At 34.6% G+C, this 25,116-nt stretch overlaps 1 protein-coding gene across 15 annotated transcripts in view; it reads right to left on the reverse strand.

Annotated features, from left to right (window-relative positions):
* Tet (Ten-Eleven Translocation (TET) family protein) overlaps positions 1–25,116 on the reverse strand; it is a 344,582-nt gene that overhangs the window by 61,152 nt on the left and 258,314 nt on the right. For 2 of the 15 annotated variants that reach the window (XM_073985821.1, XM_073985824.1), the window contains exons 1-2: positions 11,722–13,462; positions 10,465–10,758 (exon numbers count right to left, since the gene is read on the reverse strand). The exons of 8 other annotated variants lie outside the window; for them this stretch is intronic. The gene's annotated coding sequence lies outside the window, so the exon portion shown is untranslated. Of the gene's footprint in view, positions 1–10,464; positions 10,759–11,399; positions 11,541–11,721; positions 13,463–25,116 lie in introns of those variants that run through there. 5 more of the 15 variants (XM_073985826.1, XM_073985822.1, XM_073985823.1 and 2 more) reach the window with 5 other exon arrangements.

Raw genomic sequence — 25,116 nt, forward strand, 5'->3', positions numbered from 1 at the left:
TGGTTTTCAACTGTCAAATACATTGTGTATACGTCAAATACATCTTCATAAATGAGGTTAATCCAGCAAAAAGCGCATGGCGTTGCCAGATTTAGTTACATTTTTTGACGAATTAATAAATGCACCATTGCTAAATTGTCAAAATACAATGTATTAAAAACACAAACAACGAGTGCACATAATTCATATTTAACCAAAATTAAATCTATTATATTCTTGCAAAATCACAAAAATAAATTTTGGCACTCAAGATTACCACTACAAGACGTCTTAATAAATGTTCTCCTTTGTTTACAATATGAAAGTCAACAAATTTTTGGTTGCTGTCTCAGGCAATTTAATTTAAAAAGAAGATTTTGAAATTTGTTTTTTACAATTTGATGTAACTCATAAAGAGCTTGGTTGTTTTTTTCTACATTTTACAAATATACAGCACATTTTTTGAATAAGAATATATGCCATTATATACATACATACAAATGAAATTGCACAGAAAAGACTTGTTGTCAAAACAAAAGACAAATTGCCATAATTTGTGTATGAAAAACTTATTTGACATTTAGAATTTGTTTCACATGATATGATCAAAAACATTTGTATTTTTGTAAAAATAGGAATGTGGCCCTATGAAAGTTTGTACAAGAATTTTGTTTGGGGTATCTATTTCAATACGTGACTTTAATGTTAATAATTACTCTGTTAAATTTAGAATAACCTACAAATGGTATTGAAATCTCTAAAGTTTTGTAGTGAAAATAATCATATTCATTTAACTGTATTCTTTAAATCCAATGGATTCAAATTGTCAATTTCATTGCATATATGTAAGTGAAATAAATCTAGTGGATTTTATTTGACATATACCCAATGGAGTTGACGATTTAAATCCACTGGATTTACAAATGTAAACGTATTATTTTATAGAACATAGTAGAGACTTTTTTCATAGTTGAAATACTCAAGAAATGTGGCATAGTCCCGGTCCACACTAGCGTGAATTTCATTAAAATTTCATGAAATTTCTCACTATTCAATTTCATGATTTTACTCTACTATGGAACTCGATCTAGAAACGCATAATTTCATGAAATTGTTTAATGAAATTAATGCTGGTGTGGACCGGGACATACATAACGCTGCTGGATTTTTGGCACTGCTGAAAAATGTTATGTGTGACATGGGGTCGAACCAGGGGCTCAATTCTGTTTCTATGAAAATGTGAAATGAAAACTTTCATAAAGGAGAAAGCTGCCAAAAGAAAAAAATTATAAAGGAAATATTTTTCATTTCAAAATTTTCATAGAACAAGAATCCAGCCACAGGTCAGTGTGGAATGTGGTATTGCTAACCATAATAAAAATTAACATTTTCATTTATTATTCTGTAAATGGTTTCGAATATATGGCGCTGCTATCGCTATTTTTTATATTATTCTGGCAAATATAGGAAGCAACAGCAACCTGCATTGTTTTCTGTTGTAAATGTGGTTTAACCCAGCGATGTTAAATGCCATTTACATAGAGCTTTTTCTTCTTCTTTATGAGGATTTACGTGACGCAATGGAATTGGCGTTTGAAATCCAGAGGAGCACAGCAACAAATCTATTTTGTCCCAAAATTCCTCAAGATGTAAAAATGTTTGTTTACGTTTTCATACAATTTATTCACAATAACAACAAATTTGACAGACTGAAACCACGACGCCACCTTATAATTTCATCATGGACGTAATGTTGCTCAATATATTGCCATATTAAGAGTGTTGAACAAACTTTTTTCGGCAGTTAGGCCATGTTTATATTATAGCCTTTTGCAGGGTTAACCTTCTTTATGAGGATTTATTTGAAATATAAGCAATGGAATTGACATTTGAAACCCAGTGGGTTTGTTAAATCCGGTTATATAAACGTACTGTTAGCTCTTTTGACAAATGGAAGATTTTAGAAAATAATTTTATTTACCATTCATTTATTCCTTGTTGTTGGAAGACCTATTTGTCGACCATATATGTATTTTTACCACTCTTTTAAGCAGGAATATTTCCTGAGACTGTCCATTTTATGTCAAATAATACTTGAGCTGCAATATCCCGTCCTATGTAAACACAGGATTATTTCAGCCCCTGAAAGTCTAAACTTGTGTTTACATCTCTATGGTGGAGTATTTTTCTGGACTGTTTATTTGTATTTTTTAAAGAATTAGGTTTTTTCTCGCTAGTTTATTTTTACTTTAATTTTTACGTATTACGTTACATAGATTATTATAATTTATTTACTGCCTTTTATTTTGTATACTTGGTTTTCACATTTCACTTGTATAATTTATATTTTCCAGGGTATGAGAGGGTATATCTATGTACGTATGTGTGTGCGTCTGAGTATTTTTATCGGTTTCCGTCTTATAGCGAAAAATGTTGTAAAATATAATAAAAGCTAATTGTCGTCTCTCTGCTTTGGTATGTTTGTTCATTTTATGTTGAAAGTTGCGTTCTATGAATATACAACTGAGCAGGAGCATGGGGATTGCCTGGCAATGCTGGTTAATGGTATACGCCGCCATTTAGCTTAAGTGTGAGTAATGTGCTAGGGAGTAGAAGAATATGGAATCCACTTCTACACTCGTAGAGATGGTTTTCTGTTCTCTCCACAACTCGCACACAGACAGGCACACTAAAATACAAAATAAATATTTAATTCTGCAGATATGTTGAGTGGTATACATAGAAAACATCAGGAGGAGTTGGCGGCGGTGGCCACCAGCTCTAATTCCACTTAGGTAGTAGTGGTCGTAGTTAAAATTAAAGGAAATATTGGAAGAAAAGAAACAGAATAAACAAATGGTCACATAATATTAAGAATATGGCAAACATTAGTTTGAAAAATTTGTCTTTATGCGAATGACGTTCATGCTCAGTGGTGTCTTCTCAGGAGACTACGATGACGTTCGTTCTCATATGGATTCGCGTCGAGACAAGAACCACTCATGCAACGATCGCATCATTCCGCACCACAAGCTTCTTTCTGCAAGCATTGCATTCAATTGAATGCATCAGCGTACGACGTCAGTACATCGTAATGTACGCAAGCAAGCAAGTTGCATTTATTTATTTTTTCCATGAGAGTGGGCACCGCCAACTAGTGAGCGAATGAGTAAATGTATTCTTGCCGTCTGATGACTATACATTGTGGAATTGTCGCACAAAAATTTATTTTGTTTTGGTATTTTCTTTTTCTTAGTGACTTAAATTGAATTGTTGCTGCTATTCGTCTTAGCAGTATTTTCTTTAAAATTAAAAATATGCCAAGAATGTTGTAAAATCTGCACCATGAAGAGATAAAGATAAGCACAACAAAAGAATACAGCATTCAGTGCAAGACGACATGAAATGAAACTCCAATAACATCATGGTATCGTCAGCTGGGGGAAAACAAAGTGTTTTCTTGAACATGACAAATAGGTATTTGGTAGTGCAATAACAAAAAAAAAAAAAAAAAAAAAATAATAATAATAATAATTACTAACGATATCAGTAGTGAAGTTATAGATATGAAGAAAAATTTAAGACATTTTGGAATGTTAAATTAACATCATATAAACGTTTTCCTGAATTTAAAATTTTGTACCTAATTGTCTAGCTTTCGTATTTGTTGGTAAGTATTTAACTTCAATGACATATTCTAGGTACGAATCATGAAGGAATCAAACGGTGTTATATCAGTTGATCAAAATCAGACCAAACGTCAAAATTTGTTCACGTTTTGTATGTGACACAATAATGCATTTTGACAACTAGAGTGATAATCAGCTGTTTTTGGTACAGTATCTCTCATGGTGGAATAAGAAGGTGTTACATCAATACCATTGAGTACGTCATTAATAATACTAAACGTCAAAATTTGTTCACAATAAGGCGTTATTATGAATCGCTTGTTTACTTTTTGCATGTGATTTTATTCACAATAATGCATTTTGACAACTAATGTGCCGTTTTTGGCGTAGTACCTGTGCCATGGTTCCTCTACTATTAGGTCTGTGTCTTTACTTTTGAAAATGATAAAACCGGTAAAAGTAGTAACAGTTGTAAACTGCTCCTCTATGAATTGTATGGTGCCTGAAATAAAGGAACGCTTTTCGAGTAAAAAGTGCTAAAACTTGAAGATTCTTGCACGTAAAGGAACAGAGCTTTTGTGTTATGGTACGATTGCTAACAGTTAACATGATTTACAACATCTGTTTGTAAACCTAAAGTGCAAACGTAGCGTAAGACTGTAATCTTAAGTAGCCTAAACTGTAAAACGGCGCTGCACTAGAGCTTTTTGCCTTTTAACATTCTTTATGAGGATTTTTTTGACGTTTGCGCTGTGGAATTGACATTTGAAACCCTGTGGGTTTATTAAATCCGTCTAAGTGCCAACGGGGTGTAAGTTTTCAGAAAATACGATATTTATTTCATATTAGTAGCATTAACGATAAAACAAATTTGTAATGAAATGCATCAAACTTTTTGATTTTATTGAATAAATGAGGTATATATTTTAAAATGACTTACTTGCTAGAGCTGGTATCGATAGTGGAACTATCGTTTTGAATTTTGTCGTAAAGCAAAGTTTAAGCTGGGGACACATTGTCAATTTTGAATGACAGCTTTGTTGTTGCTTGCTAGTGTGGCCGTTCAGTTTTGTCATTCATCATACAACCGCAAAATGTTTTGTGGTTGCGGGACGGTTGGACAGTAATCGATAATTGCGAAATATCGGCATTCAAAACTGACAATGTGTACTGCTCTTTAAAGTGGGGTACACACGATCAGTTTTGACTATCTATTTTGCGGAAATATCGATAAATGTCAAACTGTCCAGCAGCCACAAAATATTTTGTGGTTGTCTGATGACTGACAAAAATGAACGGCCAAGCAATCGATTATTTGAGCAAAAATGACAGTCAAAACTGATCGTGTGTACCCCGTTTAAGTTTTTGGTGGTCGAACACTGTTATTTGAACTAAAGCAGGTTTGAAGTCCTATATAAATATTGCTTTGCGACAGTTTTCAAAACGATAGTTTGACTATCGATAGTTTGAAAGCTCTATTTCTTGCCCCCCAAGTAAATGGTTTAGATGTTAGTTTAAATTAGTTTAAATATTCAATGGGATTAACAACTTAATGACGTTTTACTGAAGCTCTTTTGATGTAAATGCGCTACAATAAAATACGTACAATTTCCGTGCTTTAAATTATAAAGTGGTCTGGCCACACATATTCAGTTTGATAGATGTAGTTTACCCAATTTTTAATTTTGGCGTTTCATAATGCTCATTTCCGCTTCAAAAACATAAGTTAGAACTTAATTTATTGCTAATATAAAAATTTAAAATACTTTCCCCAATTTTCGAGTACATACCTATTGGATGTTGGAAAATTCCTATATTCTTTATTTTGTTGAAAATGTTGTTTTATTTTGCATTTGGTTATTTTGGAAATAAATGAATTTTAATGGAATTCTATTTTATTTATTTTCTTCTTCTTCGCCGTTTAACATTGTTGTTTGGCGGCTTCTACTTTTCCATTTGCAAGTTTATAATGGTAATGTTGTTGTTGTTGTTTCTGCTGTTATTGTCGTCAAATTTAGTGCCGTGTTGTATATTGTATTTTGCCGTTTCTAATTTGAATAAATTGCCATAAGGGTTGTTTACATAAATACATTTGCATACATTTGTATTTTGCACTATACAACAACAACGAAATACAAAAAAATTCTCAGTCACCACGCGAATAACAACAACAAAGTCATTATAATAAAATTCTATTTAGTCTATAACTATCTGAAGATATAAATAAATAAAAAAACGCACACTAACACGCAACAACAAATATGTATGTGCTAATATTAAGGGAAAGTGGGTTGATGATAGAAACCACCTCTTCTTTTTGAGCATTTTTCTGAGTTTGAGTGAATCTTGTTGGTTGGCTTAGTCAAGAGTATTTTTCTAAAATTCTTAACTTATCTTTAAGCTTTTGAAAAAAAAGAACATATTACGTTTAGAAGCCAGCGGCTAAACTGCAGACTCAAAGAATGCCTTGGTCGGTTCGGAGGTTTAAACTTAATTAATTTTATATAAAACAACGCTGAAACCTATCTAGACATACATGTGGTATTTAAGTCCCGGTCCACAATAGAGTGATTTCATTGTAAAATTTCATGAATTATATCATGAAAATGCTTTAGTGGAGAACTCGATCTAAGAACGCCCAATTTCATGATTTTTTTTTTAATGAAATCACACTAGTGTGGTCCGGGACCAACTATGTCAAAGGTCACACTAGTGTGGCGTTATGTTAGGCGTACTTAGATCGAGTTCTCCAATAATGCAATTTCATGATTTTACTCTAGTGTGGAAGTCGATTGAAGAACTCCTAATTAAACGCAATTTTTTCACGAAACCACTCCAATGACTATGGGAAAGAAGGTAAAAGAGGTCATTATAGACCCCTATACTTATTTATGTTAGTTTCTTAAACGAAGTTATAGCCTAGGACTAGCCGATGGTTTATAATTTTGACCCAGGATAATAGTACGTTTACATTTACGAAATCGACTGGATTTCAACTGTCAATTCTTTTGCATATACGTCAAATGAAAACGCATCTGAAATCCATTGGATTTCATTTGACGTTTAAGCAAAGGAATTGACAGTTGAAATCGAGTGGATTTTGTAAATGTAAACCTAGCATAAGGGTTTACTTAACATGAAGGAATGAATTGAGGTTTAGACTGCAATACTTTGTTTAAACTGTAATCTTTGTATTTTGTCAATTAAAAGTATTTGTATAAAAACACAACGTCAATACATAAAAAGAAAAGCAAACAACTTCGAAGATACAAATTTCGTTATTAATTATTTAGACCTCTCCCGATTAACGTGAATTAAATATTGTTTGAAAACAAATTCGTTTACTAACAAGAAAATATATGACCAAAATGAGATACTGGTAAACGTGTTCAGTTGCATGTTTGTATTTTTTATCGCAAAATTCTAAAGTATCAAGAGGTTGTAACCTACTTGAAATTCACCTCTGGTCTGTTCCAGAATTTTAAGAATCTACAACTTGTTACTATTTTTTTTCTCGATAACATAAAGGCATCTCATTTGTATCCTAACTTGTACCGCATTCGCAACAATACTCTTCCAATCTAGGGATGGGTAAGTCGACTTTCGATTAGTCGATGTATCGACTTTTTACAGTCAAAAGACTAAAAATCGTAGTCGACTTTTGTCAGGAGGGAAAATCGCATAATCGATTATCCTGTGATCGATTTTCAAGTTTGCCCATAGATTGTTGATTTGGCGCATGGTTATTACATCGATAACAATAACCGGACCATTTACCAATCCAAACGTCAAAATTGGTGAACAAATGTTGACGTTTGGTTTGGTAAATGGCCCGATTATTATCAATGTAACACGTTCTTATTCCGCCATGACTTGGCGGTTATAGAATTTTGGCTGTTTTACAGTTTCAAAAGAAAACTCGAAAATCGACGAATAATCGATTTTCTGTGGTTATGAAAAAGTCGAAAGTCGAGTTTTAGGTCAAATGAAATAATCGTCAGACCGAAAAATCGCATTTTTAGTTTTAGATCAAAATCGAAAAGTCAAAAAATCGATAATTGCTTTCCATTACCTATCCCTATTCCAATCTAACCAAATTAATGATTTCTTGATGGGTTAATTGGGTCGCTTCGAGTATGTTTCCGTTTCAAAATTATGGTGGAGCACTACTACCTTATGCGGTTGTAGTCTAATGATTGGGGTTATTCTGAATAACAACTCCCCGTGAGTTTTCTCAATTTTTCCTTTAAGTTGAAACGGAAGAGAGACTGATATCACGGGGAGTTTTTATTCAGAATAGCCCCCAATAATAGAAGATAAAAAACGTACCATGCATACGCTGCTTTTGACAGTCCCTGAAGTTTTTGACATTTTTGGCAGTTTTTCTTTCCTTACTTTTTGCACAAATTTGGATGAGGTAACAATTTTTCACAGTTCGTTCTTTTGCATATATTGCATAAAAATCTATAGCAAACCCAAAGGGATTAAAGTAAACTTCTTTTCTTCCCAAGAATACTGACCGATACGTTTTCGATTAATAATAAAATGTCAGATTCTTTTGGTCTTAGAACGAACTTAGTAGCAGTAGTATATCGTCGATATTACGATTAGGGGCTTATACCCGGTTTAGGCTATGCTTGATATAGCAACTCCAGTGGATTTAAGTTGTCAATTTCATGCAGTAGTAAACGTGACTAGAGTCCTTTATATTCTAAGGCCGTCTGTGTGCAAGTCGGGCATGCAAATCGGTGGGTCAGGAGGAGACTTATCTCATACCCATAAGTGCGGCTCGATTCTATTTGATTTTTTGAACAGGAAACACCGATTTTACGCTGAAAGGCTTAGGCACCGTTGAAAAATGTGACCTGAGTTTCAAGACTTGGGCTCTCTGTTTGTATGGCCAGCATACTAAATATTGTACCACAGTGGTGCCCAACATAATATGACCAGTGAAAATTGGAATCCCCTAGCTAAAACATCGAAGTGTTCGAACGACATGACGAAATGAAAAATGACACCATTTACAAAAAGGTTTTACATTACTAAAATTCGATTCATATTAGCTCAATGATATGATAGCCGAGTCCGACTGGTTTTGTCTTGTAGAGAAGTATTACATGGCTGAAATACTCATGAAATGTCGCCAACATTACGTTGAAGGGTATTTTTGGAATTGTCCCGGGAATCGAATCCGAACGATCAGTGTGCAAGGTGGGTGTGCTTACTATAACACAGCGATGACGCCCGGGTAAATCCTGGGTTTATTTAGCAGATATAATGTTACCTGAGTTTCAATGTGGCGTTACGATGATGGGTGTTATTACTAGACAGCGGAATCCTATGCAAATGCATATATGGTTAGGATGGTCGTAGAGAAAATCTGATTTGACAGAAACTCGTTTTATTACAAAATAAAACGAATTAGGCCCAGAAATTTTTGCATATTTTGCATATCGTGAATATTTTGACATATTTGTACATATCTGCATAAAATGAGCATATGCAAAACCATATGCAAAAATATATTCAAGGATTTGTGGTCTAAATATCCCACCAAAATGGCTAAAATTTGCTATTAAATCTTCGTTAGGGGTATGCAACTTTACAACTGAAATCCGTCCGCATAGGTCCACGTCTTCATATAGCCCCCATAGAACGGTACCTACCGATATTCGGTATTTTGAAGGTTGTGGCCTCAATATCCCACCGAAATGGCTGAAATTTGGTATTTAGTTTTCGTTGAGGGTACAAAACTTTCCACCTGAAATTTATCGGTGTAGGTCCACGTCTTCATATAGCCCCCATAGAATGGTAGCTCCCGATTTTCGGTATTTTGAAGGTTGTGGCCTCAATATCCTACCGAAATGACTGAAATTTGGCATTTTGTCTTCGATGTGGGTATAAAACTTTCCACCTGAACTTTGTCGGTATAGGTACACGTCTTCATATAGCCCCCATAGAACGGTACCTCCGGATTTCTGGTATTTTGAAGGTTGTGCCCTCAATATCCCTCCAAAATGGCTGAAATTTGGTATTAGGTCTTCGTTGGGGGTATAAAACTTTCCACCTGAAATTTATCGGTGTAGGTACACGTCTTCATATAGCCCCCATAGAATGGTAGCTCCCGATTTTCGGTATTTTGAAGGTTGTGGCCTCAATATCCTACCGAAATGACTGAAATTTGGCATTTTGTCTTCGATGTGGGTATAAAACATTCCACCTGAACTTTGTCGGTATAGGTCCACGTCTTCATATAGCGCCCATAGAACGGTACCTCCCGATTTTCGGTATTTTGAAGGTAGTTGCTGTGGTTATACATTTCTCTATTTTATTGACTTGTTTGAAGAGAATTTTAAACAGAAAAATTGTACACACAAACATTTTTGTATCTATTATTGAAATATTTGTTGCATAAGAAAATATGTAAAATGCATAAATTTTGCATATGCAAAACTTTATGCATTTTGCATAATTTTGCATATGTCGTATGTTTCGATTGCAATGTAATCAGAAGCCAAAAATATGCCCAGTCTCAAAATTTGACATGAATCGGACCAAAAATAGGGGTTGCATAAAATTCCGCTGTCTAGTTATTACCACAGTTGAAAGTGTGTTATTTTCTGTCCTGGGAATCGAACCCGGGAAATTAGTGGGTGGGCTTACCATTGCACCACGGTGGCACACGGCAAATTTAGCGGATATTACGTTAAAGTGTTTAGTGGCGCCCAACGTATTGGGAACAAGCCAATTTTTCTTTTATGTTTGCCTTTTCCGTCAATAGTTTTTTTTAGAAGAACAAATGATCTTTTAGGATTATATTTAAAAAAATAACTTAAAAGTTTTCTTTTCGACTTACTTTTTGGTATAGTTAATTTATTGTTTCTTCCTTTGTGGTATATTCCGAATATTGTAAGATTATTTCTTGTGTCTAGTTTCTTTTGATAATTTTTCTTTCTTGTGATTATCAAGTTTTTATTTAGTTTACTATTTTAACTAAATTTTGAAAACTTAGTTTCCCAGCTTGTTAGGTATTTTAGAAATAGATTGCACATAATTTGATGATGAAGTTGGTCTTAGGTTTATGTTTTGCTTTTTTTGTTATTAAATATTTTCAATATTTTTGTTTTTTGTTAATAAACTATTCACAACACTGTGGAAAGAAACAGAAATAGGGGGAAAAATAAATAAATTGAATTGAATAAAGAACACACAAAAATACTTTCTATCAGCATCAGCTTTTTTTAGAGGGGGATTTTGTGTTAATTGGTAAACGTGGTGTGGCCTATTTTTTAAGGCTTTTGTGAATGCTGAGATTTTCATTAACAATTTAAACAAATTGTCCCACTTTCAAACTGAAAAAAATGTATGATGTTAATTGAGTTGATTTTCAATGCTCTTAATTCAACTTTGTTGTTGTTTTTGCCCATAACTGGGTTGTCACTATTAATAATATTATTATTTGTATTTTTTATTAAATATACGAGAGAGTGAGTGTCGCAGCCTGCAATAGTTGTTGTTTTATTTAATTGATAGTTTAAGTAAACATTTGTTATTTTGTTAATATTTTTATGGGTTGAGCTGACAGCTTGTTTTTTGTTGGTGTTGTCGTTTTTACTGTTGTCGAGGGCGTTTTGAAGCTGGCTCTGTGACCGAAAAAATGATGAATGAATGAATCAAAATAGAAAAACAAAAATCCAAGAAATACTGTGTGCATGTGCGTTGATTTTGCATAGGTGGGTAGAAGGTATTTTAGTTGATTGGAACAGCTGTTTGCTTATTTTTTACAATTACTTTTTTATGGTTTTTAGTTAACACGCAAAATCACTGCAGGTGTGTGTAAGATTGACTGTTCTTTTCCAGAACAAGAAATTTCTCATTTCACACTATTAATTCGAAACTTTTTGGTTTTTTTTTCAGCTAAATGCGTTTATTGGAAAATGGTTGTAAACAAAATTCAAAACTATTCGTATTGGATATCATGAATTGAACTCAGTAGTGCACTCATAAACTCTCACTCATATGTGTGTAAGTATGTTTACTGTTTTTCACATTTTCTGAGAATAAATTTCATTGCATGAAAATATTTTCCATTAAAAAAACTAAGAAAAACTACCTAAAAATAAATGTTGTTGTAATTCTCATTGCACGGTCAATTCACAGTTTCAATGCAGTTGACATTGTTTTATGTTGTTGTTCTCTTTTTGTTGTTGTTATTATTGTAGTTGGTTATTTTCCTTTTTTCACTCATTTGTTTTCATTTCTTGCCTTAATTCAAATCATTATTTTTTCCGCGTAATTATGACATTTTACATGGGTTCGGTTGGATGTTGCTTTCCTTTTGTTGAAGAGACAGACGAATAAAATAATATGAAGGAGCTTGCTCGGTGTTTGTTGCTGTTGTTATTGTTGTAATAAGAAGAGTGTGATGGCTGGCTGTTGGCTTGTTTGAAAGCGCGCGTTATACAATGCGAACAATACAGCCGACGTGTTTACGTTAATGCTACGTCCTCGAGGAATCGCGATTACAGAATGAATTTGAACGTGGTGTGTAAGCGTAAAGTGTATCTCTGGCAACGGCGTTGTATACAACGCTCAAAGGCGAATCGACGAAATTGTAGCAGCAGCAACAAAAACTAAACACCACACACAGATACTTGAGTACAAAAACACGTTTGCACACAAACACAGACACTCGCTCACACTAAATAATAAAGCAAGCGGCAGCAGCAGCAACCAACGATAGCGGCAACAAAAAGACAAACAGAAAACGTAAATTCAAGAAAATTCATACAAAAAATGAGCACAATGAGAAGATAGGAGAGTTACTTTCGATTAAAAATAAAAGAGCGAGAGCTAAAACTTAACTAGCCTACACACAGATACACACCAACACAAGTGACAAAGTAAAAAATAAAACATCTCCAGATACATACTATGCCACCACACAACAGCCAGCTACCACTACCACCACAAGGACCAAAGACATAAATGAGAGTTTTTATCATATACACGAGATGAGAGCAGTTATGGAGAGGCCAAAACAACCTAATCAACGCCAAAAAGAAGAGAGTATGAGGTTGGTTGTTTTATCTCCAAGATGCATGCATTGCAAAATAAACAAAACAACGAAGTGGCAACGTACGCCGCGCAACCATCATCATCATCATCGCCGTTGTTGTCTACCACCAAGCATTGGAGTGGCCACTAAACAATAACGTCAGAATATTTTGAACCCAGTAATTTCAAGGGAAGAGAAACAAATTTTTTATTAAACAAACAAACAACAACAACCCCTTTTTCGTTGACGTTGGGCGCCATTAATATGGGGGACATTGCAAAATTGAAGCTCTCCGAGAGATGGTACGATGTTCGAATGTCGACAACATTTTATTGCATTAGGAATTACTATCCATTACACTTTTAATTGCAGGGTATCAATTGAGGAGAACATAAAAATAGCTCTGCTCTCCTTTGCCTTTTCTTTCGTTAACTATTGTTTTGTTTGGTGTGTCGCCTCGCATATTTGCTGACGCTAGTCAACAAAACTCAATGAAGAAGAAGATAAAAAAGGATTTGTCGGAAAAGGTGATAAAATATCTGTAAGATAAGTTATTTGTACTTAGAGAAAGAGAGTAGGTATTGGCATTTTGGATTTTGTTGATTTTGGGTGTGCTTCTCGTACAACATTCCAAACTCCATCTGGTGGACAACGGACGAAGAGTTTTCTTGTTTACACTGTTCTTCTTCTTCGTGTACTACTACTTTATCTAGCAATATTTTCACTTTACAATGATTCTTTGTTTTTACTTTTTCTTCAATCTCTCTTCCTTTACCCCCCACTAAAAACAACAAAAAACAAACCCATTCTTTACCAGTTTTCTGTAGCGTAGCTGCCGCATCAGCAGCAGCATAAAAAATAATGATCAAAACTCGTTGGAAAATAAGAACAAAAAAAGGTAAACACAAAGCAAATGTAAAAAAATAATAATAATAAGATAATATGCCAAGACAGAGAAAGGCATACCGCGCGGCTGTAGAAGTTGGCGAAAGAGAGCAGGAGACAACGACGACGTTGATAGTGATGTACAAATATTCGTGTGGCAAAAAGACAAAGGGAAGAATAGTTTCATTATAGCTCCAACAACTTCAAGTCGCTCGCTTTGGTGGACAGAAAAAAGGGTTGCGCGCATTGAAGGGCACACCAAAGAAATTATTGATAAATTATGAATAAAATAAATATTCCTCATTAGTTATAAGACAACGATTGACTGGCAAGATCATCAGTATTCCCATTCAGCGATGATGATCGATAAAATTTACATAGAGAAACATACGCATGACCAGAAAAAAATATTGTAACTACTTACAGTATGTGTATTTTGATTTATGTGGATATGTATCTCGAAACTTACCTGGAAAAAGAGAAGAAGTAAAAAAATCAGTATATTTCAAATTATTATCAGGCAATCAATCATAATGTCTGGTTATAAAGTTTAGATCAAATCAAAGTTGTTTTTTAGTAATAATAAATATCGATAAGACTACGTGGTTCATGGAGATTTTATCTGAGGAGATTTTATTCAAACTGAATCACTAAATTTCTATAAAAAAATAATGAAATTGCGTTACATAAATACATAGAATTGAAATAGGTTTTCTTTGAATTTGCTAATTTTGCGTAATCGGAATTTCTTAAGAAATAAGTACTGAGCAGTGATACATTTTGAAGAACCTCAAATTTACTTACAACAAACTAAATGTTTTGTTTTGGATTCGGTGGCTTACAACTGAACACCGGAATTCGATGTTAATGAATTCTATTTTATTAAGTCCATATTTACGTTCGCAATTTTCCTTGCGGCAATTATCAGTTTGTCGGTGAGAGAGGGTGTTGAGAGGCAAAGGGTTACCATATACCTCACCTCTCTCTCCATCAAAATGACAATTGCCGTAAGGAAAATTGACTAAACAATAATTACCAGGGTTGATCAAAACTTAGCCTAAGGGACTTGTGTCTTTAAACCACAGAAGAAGCTGTGGGATCCAAATTTACGGCTTCGGTGCATCGAAAAGCAAATATCTGCTTATAATACGCGTGTTTACATAACAGCGACTGTATCCACATTGGGCGGCTCTCCACAGCGTCTATACTCGAATCAAGCGGCTGAAACACGGAAAATCTTCAGAAGACAGCGGGAAACCACTGAAGTACTACTCCTTGAAAATCATATGTATATTATGAACCCTACAATAGCTTAAGGTTTCAGTAGCCGGAGCTGTAGCTACATTTGTAATTATTATTTATAAATATAATTGTTCATAAAGAGTACATATATGAACGCTATAATACATAATATACGGCTCTCAGTTTCCGGCATTTGTAAGATCGAGGTGAATAGGTTGTGCTTTTGCCCATAGAATTCCGGATACAGCGTTAAAAATGACAGGTAATGCCATATTTGGATTTTTAACAACTGGCTGAATCTGGGTTATTTCTCTACTGCATTGAAAAAAGGCCATGGTAGTACACATTCTAAAAAGAGGGTTCCCCAATCACTCTGAAAGTTATCGTCCAATATCCTTGCTGTTTGCCTTTCTCATGTTGTGCTCTAGTCGAAGGCAAAAGAGTCCTTAAAGACTGCCAATTTGGTTTTACGATGGGTCACTTGACGTCTTTTGCTTTCTCGTTCCTCTCATTCTACATCAAGAGTGAATTTGGAAAAAAAGGCATGGGACAATCGCAGTGGAGTTAGACTTTGCCAATGCGTTTGATACTGTCTGGAAAAATGGCATCTTGTTCACAATGAAACAGTTTGGTATGGCAATCTTCCTCAGGGGTAGGAGTTTCAAGTTTAGAGTATCGATTTCAGCACCATTCTGTGTCCCATCCTCTACAATGTTTTCGCTAGCGACATGTCCAAGCTTACGGTTATTATATGTCATGTCTGGACCGAGAGCCAGCACAGTAGCATCTCACTTCAATGTTCACCTTGAGGTCCTGCAGGGATATTTCTCCAAATGTTGACAAGGGCTCAGCAATTGTCGTTAGGGGAAAAAACGAAGGTAGTTTACTAGAATTGCTCAAATATAGTTCCAAATCGTTCCAACGCCAATACAGATATAATTAAATGAATCTTACAATTCACCGTTCTTTTGTGTGTCTCAAGCGTTTTCTGATCTTCGGAGTTGATACATAAAAAGTCTCCTTTTCATGAATTAGATAGTTCCGGAACTACACAGTTGGGAGAGTGGACGTCCAAGTACTGGACAAGATAAGATATCTTGCCGTCATCTCCTGCGAACGGTTGAAATTTGTAATACATATCGACTTCATCTTGATTAGGATCAAAAAGATTTTTTTGGCTAAAAAGGTGTAGTGCGAGTCGCAATTTGCGACACAGTGGTGTTCATAGTAATATCATTAAGCTAATAATTTACACGCAGGTAATTACACCTATTATCTCCTATGCCTTTCCGGTCTGGTCTGTGATCTCATCAAGCTAGATGGAGAGACTTAGGATCAATCCTTAATGACTGGGTACAGGTTCATCTTTCTGACCAGATAGGTCATTCAAAATTCCTTCATATCGGGCAATATATGATAGGGCAAATATGGAGAGAATTGACAGATTCCTTATGAGGGGGCGCTAATAATGAGTTTGTCCAAGAATTGCCGGAATTTCTTGTTAACAGAGACACATTTTTGTTACGTAAACACCTACCATCTAATGGCAACAAACCCTTGTTCCGATTAAAGTCAAATTTGTACCTTAATTCAAATGTCATTCCATAGCGCATACATACGTCAAATAAAATCCTGTCGATTTATATACACTATGGAGTTGACATTTGAAATATAGTGGGTGTATAAATCTAAACGTACTATAAGTCCCTGAATTTTTTAAGTTGCAAATGCAAAAATTTTTTAAAATATACGATCAACTTAATTTGCATATGCAATAATTATGCATATTGCATATTTTTTGTAAGAAGTGTATGTTTACATTACATTTTAATTAGAACTGAAAAACAAGCTTACGCCATGTTTACAAAAGCGTTTTTTGTGTGGCTTTAGCATTCTTTATGATGATTTATTTGAAATGGATTTATTAAATCTAGATATACATATGTAGTAAATGTACTACTTGCAAATTTGAGCTCAATCGGAAAAAACTTTGCCTTATAATGACTGACGGAAAAAATGCTTCGTAGTTGCCAATTGAATTAGGTACTTAACCTTAAAAATTAAACAACCAAAAAAATAATCACAAGAATTTATCTTGATATTTTCAAATTTCCCTGATTCTATGTTAAAGTTTCCAAAACTATTGTGGATCAGGCTTTAATAAAAAACCTTCTAAATATGAGTAGAATGAGTCATAATTTAAAATCTGTCATTAATTGACAGAAATGACAGAAAAAAATGTCATGGCAAATTGTCAACTTTGAGACATTGAAAATATTGTACATAGCTGAGCAAACTAAACAGAAAAAAACAGAACATAAGAAATGTTTTAAGTGAAAACAAAGAATTAATTTTTCTTTTCAAATGAAGCTTCATTGTTTTTCGAAGTTGTTGCAATGACAGTCGTCGTCAGTACCCACGACTTGCTATTAATTTTCTTTTCTGTAAAGATGCACAATGGCAACAACAATAACTACATGGGGACAATAACGACGAAGTCAGCAACGACGACGATGATGATGACGATAACATCGACCAGTAGTGCAGCTGTTTGTGTGTTAGTTGGGGATATATCTTGCAGTCCATTGCGTCGTTGTTGTTGTTGTTTTTTTGTTTTTGTTTCGTTGCTCTTTTTTGTCTTATTATCATTATTCTCTTTTATTGTTGTTAGTTTAATTCTTGGATTTTTGCAAAGTTTGCTTTTAATGTGTATAAAATTTCAAAATATACCCATGGCCCCCACGACACACAGACACGGCGTGAGTGGAGGGGCTTGGGGCATGGATGCCAATGCTGTATTATTGTATTGGTGAGCACACATTTATTAAACACCCACCATGTTGACGAGGCTCTCCTTGTTTTGGTGTTTTCGTTCGTTTATTTTGTTCGTTTCATTTATGCCGGCTTCTTTAACAACAACACATCACGGAACAGCAGCAAAACTGCTCACACAGGGCAACCAAAAAATAAAAAAACAACGAACGAACACATCGAAGAAGGAAATGAAACAACACCAACACAATTTAATACTGGCTAACAGTATTTCAATGTGTGCGTTTGTGTGCAAATGCATGCACAACACAACGTAGACGAAATGATTAAGGCAGCAGCAACAGCAACATTAAAAAAACAACATCGATGAAGACTGCAGCAGGCAGCAACGACAACAAAAGCTTGGGGTCATTATTCTCTTCGACGCTAATGTGTACACTGTGTTTTTGTTGTTGGTTCGCTGGATGGATGGTTGTGGGACTCCTACCCACCAACATTATTATCAGCATCGCCCATCACCCGCCGCTTTATATCTCTCTTCCTTGCTTCTGCCCTCCTTTAATAGCTCCACCAACAACTCATCTGCGCTCGCGCCCCAAATGAGGCTGTAGCTCCATTATGTGTGTGTGGTTGTTGTCATTGTTTTGCTGCTCGTACTGCCGCTGCTGCTGCTGTTGATGAGCCAAATGAAGCTCTCCACAAACAATGTAATAAAATTCAATTATTCTCTAGTACGTCTTGCACTTTGTTTCGTCGTCGTCTTTTGTTCGTTGGCTAAGTAGAGAGACAATTGACGACGACGACAACGAAAAAATAGACGAAGTGGAATAACAACGACAACAAAAATTTCAACCTCCAACTGCTGTTTGTAGCTAGCAATGGTAGACAAGAATAAATGCTGTTGTTTGTGTTGTTGGTTTACTGGGCTGGCTGGTTGGTTGGTTGTAGGGGGCGATGTAAGTGAGGTTATTGTTTCTGTAAACCAAGAGGACCCCCATTTATTACTTTTTTTTGGTTGCATTGCTTTTGTTGTTCCTGCTGGGTACAGACAGCAGCTGTTGTATTCTAAGCCTTGCAACAATCTTGGTCTCTAAATTACCACTTGGAAGCTGCAAAAATTCTTTTATATACAGTTGAACCTCGATTATCCGTGGATCGATTATCCGGGAAACTCCATTATCCAGGATAGAAAAGAAATGTTGGTATTTTTCCCATTTCCTCTATTTTTTGTTATAAATTTCATTATCCGGGAGTAAAGGCAAACTTTCCAATTAAATTGATTATGCAAACAAAAGAAAACTGGAAATCCCGCCATATTACACAATTTTTGTACTCATGGTATCACAAAAACCATGGGACAAAGTCAATTCAGATTAATCTGATGATGGTGATATTATGTATCCTTCTAAAATTTTGTGGAGTATCTTAACAAATAAAATGAAAATTGCAGATTTAATTATTATTGCACAATACTGTGCCATTTTTACTTAAAAATATGTTCAAAACTGAATAAAAACATTGCCTCGATTATCCGTAATGCCTCCGGTCCCGACCATCACGGATAATCGAGGTCCGACTGTACTACAATCTGCATCGTGTTTAAGTTTTGGATTTTGGGGGGTTTCACAGGAATTTGGAGCTGTTGCAGTTCTTTTTTGTTTTGTTAGATTTCTTATTTTGCTTAGTGGGAAAAAATTTGATTGAGTCCGGAAATCTTTGGTTTATAAACGCAAGTCCGGATTTGTGTAGCTTCTGAGTTCCTACTTAAATCGAAATTAAATCGTTTATCTATGGGTTAGACCAAAGCAAGATTTGTGTAGTCCTGGTCCACTTTAAAGGTATTTCAAGGAAATAATTTCATGCAATTAGTCGTTCTTAGATCGAGTTCTTCTTACAGCAATTTCATAAAATTACCTTAGTATGGAACTCGATCTAAGAACGCATAATTTCATGGGACATAATTTATCAGTCAAGGAAATATGCGAAGCTATCTGAAATGACTCAAATTAGCTAATTTTATTTTGTTTTCATGAAATTTCATGACATTTTTTCAATGAAACCACTCTAATGTGGATCGGGACTATGGAAGTGTGAACCGGGACTTTGCTTGTGTCATTTCAAGTACTTTATTCTTTTACCAGAAATGGAGCGACGCAAGCAAGCAAAATCCATTGAGTTTTGATCTTTAAACTCAATTCACAGTGGCACCTATAAACGTATTTCGGGCAAATAATTATGTCAAATAAATTGAGATAATGCTCTTACCGTCAAAATTTGTTCACAATAACTCCTTCTGTACATTGCTTTTTTACGTTTTGTATGTGATTTTATTCACAATAACGCGACGACAAGAATGACAATCAGCTGTTTTTGGTGTTGTAGTACCTGTATTATTGTGCCATGGTCTAAACCAAGCTTAAGTTATAGGTATTGTGGTGTTATCGATTTATTCGGTATATGCCTTTCTAGATCCCTATAGATCGCAATCATCATATCCCTAGAGAATCCTATCATCAGCTGGTTGATCAGCCGTTCTGATCGGATGTCTCTTTATAACAACAAATAATAGGTCTGTACGATAACTTTCCTAGCAATACTTACTCAGCAAGTTCCAGCAACTTCTCTCTGTGAATTTTACTCTCTCATGCTAGAAAAATTGCAGGAAGTTATCGAACAACATTTTGTAAAAACTTGCAAGAAAGGCAGCTGTTTTCGAAAATGTAGGAAAATTGTTTTTGTTTCTTTTGATATTTTAAACCAAATGGAAGAACAACATAAATTTTAAAATTGCATTTGACTTATTTAGAGCAAGAATCCTATCCACAACGCTTAAGAATCTAAACAAATGTGAAATTGTGAAATTTTCTTGGTCCCAGCAAAATTTGCAAGTTACCAGTCACAGAACTGTCAAAAAAACTCTCTCAACTCGCTCTCTTGTACTGGACAATTTTGTTATTGAACAGCATTCAGTAAAAATTTGTACAAATTTGAAAAAACTTTTGGGTTATCGTACAGACCTAATGTTTAAACAGTAGTAATAGTAGAATGTATGGAAAACTAGGATTACGAAAATACCTTTATGTTTAATATATAAGGAGTGGCATTTGTTTAATAAATTCAATTAAGTTTTAAAATCCGAATTGTTGACATAAAAAAAACAACTCTTCGTATACTTTTTGCATTTACTACAGTATGAGAAAATTTTTCAAAGAACATTTAGGGTAGATGCATGAGAAAAGGAGTCTCAAGTGTTAGAGATTTCGGTTTTTTCTGTGCCAAAATTTTGAGGTTAATTACGTGCCTTAATACATGATATAACAGTATTAGTTCAGATTTGTGTTAGGCATTATTCTTTGCGGCAATTGTCTGTTTGCGATGAGAGGTAAAGGGGTTCCCATATGCCTCACCTCTCAGTCCAACAAAGTGATAATTGACGCAAGAAAAAAAAACGCCTAATGTAAATCTGGTTTAAGAAAAAACAAATAGGTATACATACAGTGTTCATATAAGAAAAATTGTATGGGCATTAGGAACAAACTAATTTAACAGTATATTTATTACTTAATAGGTATAAGAATATATTTATTCCTTTAAACTCCTAAAGCATAGGACTACAATATAAGTATATTGTAACATTAAATTTATTATTTATTTTCCATTCCTTTAGTCGAAAAATTCTATTATTTAACAATTTCAATTAATATTCCAATATCAGGGCAAAGACAATATGCGATTATATTCTAAAATCCAAGTATAACATGAAGTAATCCCTTAATAGCGAATGACAATGAAAAAGAAAGATGATGATTATGACGACGGCAAGAAAGCTGATAATGCACACAAGAGAAAAGTAAATTGCAGTTTGCTGCTGCACTACCAACAGAAGGAACAATTTCCTATACAATAACGACAAAGGCGAAGGCAACAACAACACCAACAACAACAGAAAATGCACACAAAATGCGCAAGAGAGTCATATAAAATTTACACAAGTGAGAGACACTGAGAGAGAGAGAATAAAACAAAAACACAAGGAGTGTGATAAATTTGTGGGGTGAATATGAGGGCTGTGATATGTAAAAGTTGGTAGAAAAAATACAGTCTGTAGTAATAAAGGTAATTTTGTAAGCTTTCAATATTTGTATTTTTTAAGTTTGTATCGTTGCAAGTTTCTTCTGTTTCATGTGTAATAAATTTACATTAGACTATCATTAAATTCCGAGAGCCAGAGAGTGTATTCTCAAATTTAGAGTAACATAAGATGCCATCATGCTGCAATTAAAAACACGGGAGTCTCCATGAGGTGGGAGAGGCTGGAGGTAGATTTTTGGTTATTTCATCTCCTGCTGGTATATTTTATTGTGTGATATTTTGTTTTTTTTTCTGCTTGCCACATGATAAATATTTTAGAGGGCAAAAGTGGTGGGGTTGTGTTGTTGCTACGCTTTTTGTTCATTACTTTTTGTGCAGCAGTCATGAGTTTTTTTCTTTCTTTTTGATAAATTTTAATGCATTTTTTCTAATTTACCCATTAGATAGTTTATAATTATGAAAGTTGGTTATTAGTTAGTTTAGTAGCATTATATAAATTTATAATTGACTTAAATTAAATTTGAACTTAAGTTTGAAATATTGTGAAAAACTCTATTGAAACATATGGAATGAAGACTTTGATTGATTGATAAAGTTGATCTTAAGCGAAATAGGAAGCGACTTATGTGGTCTTAAATGATGTTCCAAAACAGTACTAAAAGGAAGTGTTGAAAATTCTGCATTATTAGAAAAAAATCCATTCAGACGTGTAAATGAGGTAGTATTATTGTTATTGTAAGTGAATTGAAGAAAATAACCCAGAATCACAGAATTATAAAGAACGATATATTACACAAGGGTGATGACTGTTTTGCAACCTCGTATCCCCTTATCATATTTTAAGGATTTTCTATATAAAAATCTAAATAAAATCATACCACTTTGCATTTTTAGAATCATTTTCATCTCACCTTTTATGTGAGATTTTATATAATTTTAAATAAAAGCTCATCAAAAAAATAATGTTGATCTAGGTGTTCTCTTTTGTACCATTGGACCTATCTCTCTAAATCCTGAAGACCCTTCTGACGTGCCTGGGTGGGAAAAGTCTGTCCACAAGATTGTGACAGGGATGCCCACGGCGATAACACCCAAGCAGGTACTTCATCGACAACATCTTGTTGTGCTGAGGCACCGGTAAAATCTTTGCCTCCACTGGTGTCATTTAGAGGTAGCCTGTTCCAATTTATGGACCGGCATTCCGACATTCTTGAATTTAAAAAAAGTTTATAGAGTAAAGGAATTACCTTACACTCTAGGGGTCATAGACTTTAAATATATGAATTGCACAAACGAATGGCATACACACTAGGGTTATGACTTTTTGACCTTTTTTCTCAAAAAATGAGAAAAAAACTCATGAAGGGATTCGCTGTTATAAAAAATTCGTAACCCTAGTGCACACATATTCTTGATTATTAAAGTCTTCTCAAGGTCTTCGAACAGCTTGCATGGTTGACGGTATCAAATGCCTTGGATAGGTCAAGAGCCATCATGATTGTTCGGTCGCATGACCTGTTCTAATTGTGTGGATATGGTGTGTAATGCTGTTTTGGTGCTATGCATTCCGGGATCGTGGGAGGAGTAGTACCGTAAGATTCGCCTCTACTGGCATCCTTACCTACCTTCAGTACACGCAGAAAAAAATCAGCAAATATATAATATGTTTGGATGCAAACTTAAAATATGTTTGGATCCAAACATCTTATATGTTTGCAACAGTCCCTAACATAACATATGTTTGGATCCAAACATATTTTATGTTATAACATATATATGTTTGCTGCAAAATATGTTAGAGAGGCCGTTTTTTTCGTCCGTGTAGCGAGACCAAAATGTTCACAAGTAAATTTCATTTTCTTGCAAAGTGATTTTTTCAAGACAATGTAAATAACCTAACACATGGTCGTATATGAAGCAGTCCTGAGTAAGCTAAGGGTAAAAACTGTCAAACTTTAAAGAAAAAGTCAAATGATATGTATTTCTACAGCAAACTTTCTAGTCAGCTGGGCTTACTGTCCGAAATTATGACTTTCTTGAAAAAGTATTGGGTTTGGCTTCGACTACGTTTACCTTTATTCTTATAAATTTCAAGCCAATCAATTACTCATGTCGAGAAAGCTAATGCGTTCCAACCCTCATATCTTTAATATTCAAAATTGCCTCAATGCCTTGTCTGTTTTTAAATATTTTCATTTTGAATATTTATACAAACAAATTTCAAAAGGACATTGTAAGGAGAAATAAATAAATTTTTCAAAATTTATTTGAAAAATGAAATTAAAATTCTTTTTCGTACCCAATGGTTTTAACACAAACACGAACACACATACGCATACACCAACAAAAGTTTGCTCAATAAAGGAATTACACTTTGGCACAAAGACCGGAGATAGCTAGAGGAGAATCGGGAACTGAGGACAAGCAACCATTTTCAATATATTTTTAAATTTGTTATCACAAACACAGAGCTACACACTTCACTTGAGGCCGATGATGAGGACGACGATGATGATGACGATGATAACAAAACAAAAAAACGAGAAATATTTTTGTTATTTAAAAATCTCGTTTACTTAACATCAATGGAATGGTGGGAGGAAGCATTAAAATTTATGTTATCTCCTGGCTTTCAGCTTGAAGGATGGGCGCTTTAGGCCAGGGGAGGCAATTTAAAATTAAACGAAGCAACGAACAAACATGGCACCATATTTTCCACCACCACCGATTCCATTTACTAACTACCCAAACCTCCCTCGTCCACCCGCCACAGCTGCCACATAAAGCGGACAAACTTTAAGAATCGAAAATAAAAGTAACACGAAAATGAATAAATCTTTATTGAGGAACCCAGGAAGAAGAAGAAACACCAACATAAGGAGACCACACAATGAGAAAAACTTAAAATTGAAGTGCAAAAGACTGTGGGTGGGGAAGGAGGACAACTGATATTTTGAGTAAAGTTCAAAGTGTGATATGACTCTTACAGCATGTGAGACAAGAGCTCAATGATGAAAAGGACAACAGCTCAATGATGTTGGCGATGATGATGATGATGACGACGATGATGGCTATGTTGATGTTGCTGTTGCCGTAGTGAAGGTGATTGCTGGGACATTTTGCTGTAACAAATGATAGCAATTTAATAAGAAAATGCCAGAGGTATGCAAATTTATTGCCGGAAATGTAATTTACACAAAACTGCCTCAGGCATGGACATGCGGCAACACGTTCCAACATTTGTTCATTCGCCTGTTTGCTGCTTACTTGAACGCTCCTTCGTTTGTTCTTCAGCCATCCAACCAACCATCCATCCGTGCCACATGAAGCCAACAGCATCATCAGGCGCCACACCAGAATATCGAAACATACAATTACTTTAAAGCATATTGAATATAAACATGAATTTTTCCACATACATACACACATCCATTCACACATTTCTTCGTCATTATGATA

Source organism: Musca autumnalis, unplaced genomic scaffold, assembly GCF_047663935.1.
Source record: "Musca autumnalis isolate F117 unplaced genomic scaffold, ASM4766393v1 scaffold_4, whole genome shotgun sequence".
NCBI classification, from domain to species: Eukaryota; Metazoa; Arthropoda; class Insecta; order Diptera; family Muscidae; genus Musca; species Musca autumnalis.